Source organism: Aplysia californica, unplaced genomic scaffold (genome assembly GCF_000002075.1).
Source record: "Aplysia californica isolate F4 #8 unplaced genomic scaffold, AplCal3.0 scaffold01643, whole genome shotgun sequence".
Taxonomy (NCBI): Eukaryota; Metazoa; Mollusca; class Gastropoda; order Aplysiida; family Aplysiidae; genus Aplysia; species Aplysia californica.
The window spans coordinates 43,799-45,002 of record NW_004798913.1 but is presented as its reverse complement, the minus strand read 5'-3'; the positions used below and the strand labels follow the sequence as shown (position 1 = coordinate 45,002).

Genomic DNA, 1,204 nt, shown 5'->3' with positions numbered 1-1,204 from the left:
TCTCTTATCAGGCATACACCTTTCGTACATTTCCTCCTTTTTTTGTATGTTACTCTTTTAGAGTTACACCATTTATCTTCGATATTTATATGGCCTGTTTGTGTTAAAAGCGAAGTGGTATATAACTCATACGTAATTTTTTTGGGAAAAAGCTCTTGTATTGTCTTTCTATATTGTCTTTCTATTTCCCTGCACTAAATAACCGTTGTTTTGTCGATGTACTTCTCTTACTCCAACATATTTCCTTTCCTGTATAGTATTGCCCTTGTCCTGTTCTTTTCCTTTCCTGTTGGTGGTTTCTGTGCGCTACTTGTAGGTTCTTGTATTGTGGTTTTTAAAATACATGTACTGTTTTAATGACTAAATTGGTGACTGGCGGGTGCTCTGATGTGGTTTGCCTCTTTCTTTCTTACCAAACACCTATCATCTTTATCGCCCGTCCTGCCGCCTCCCACCCTTTTACAAGTGCCGTAACATTTTCCTGAAAATAAAACTTTAAAAGTGGGTGGTTGACGGGTGCTCTGGTGTGGTTCGCTCCTTCTTTCCTATCAAACATCCTCCTTATCTCCCCTCCTTCTTTTTTATGTTTGTTACTCTCTTGTAACACCTCTAATCTTCTGGCGCTTATATGACCTTATGCAGTTGCGAGCGCCGTAAAACCTCTACTAAAAACAAAACAAACTTTATAAAAGCTCTTGTCCTCTTCTGTTCCTGCGGGTGGTGTCGCTGCGTTATTATACTTGTGCGTTCTTTTTGTGTAGTCGGTATGTACGTATTCGTATTGTGTGTGAGTGTTGTTCTGTTCATACAAAGCCTTATTATTATGGCGCTCATATGACCTTATGCAGTCGCGAGCGCCGTAAAACCTCTACTATTTAAAAAAATAAATTAAAAAGCCATACAGCGGGGGATGGAGTAAACCAGCATGGGTACCGCTGGAGTGATGGTGTCGTGGTAGCGCCTCCTCTTGTTGGTACAGTTGAGTATGTGAACCACAATGGTTTGTCGTGCATTATTCACGACCAGCGTCTGGTCCCGTACAGGGGACATACGGTGCACTCACTGGGCGCTGTTCACTAGTGTTCACGGAGCCCCACCCAGCCGGCGGGGAGCGGGGAGGCAGCTTGTAACTTTCCGGTACACTTAGGGGGAGGATGAGTTCCGGTGGGGGGTGGGGGGTGGTGTGTGTGTGTGTGTGTGTTGT

General features: G+C 43.9%; 1 protein-coding gene across 1 annotated transcript in view; it reads left to right on the top strand.

Moving 5' to 3' along the window:
• Positions 1-1,204, top strand: part of LOC101856711 (arginine-glutamic acid dipeptide repeats protein) — a gene marked incomplete at both ends in the record, with an annotated part of 32,745 nt that overhangs the window by 588 nt on the left and 30,953 nt on the right.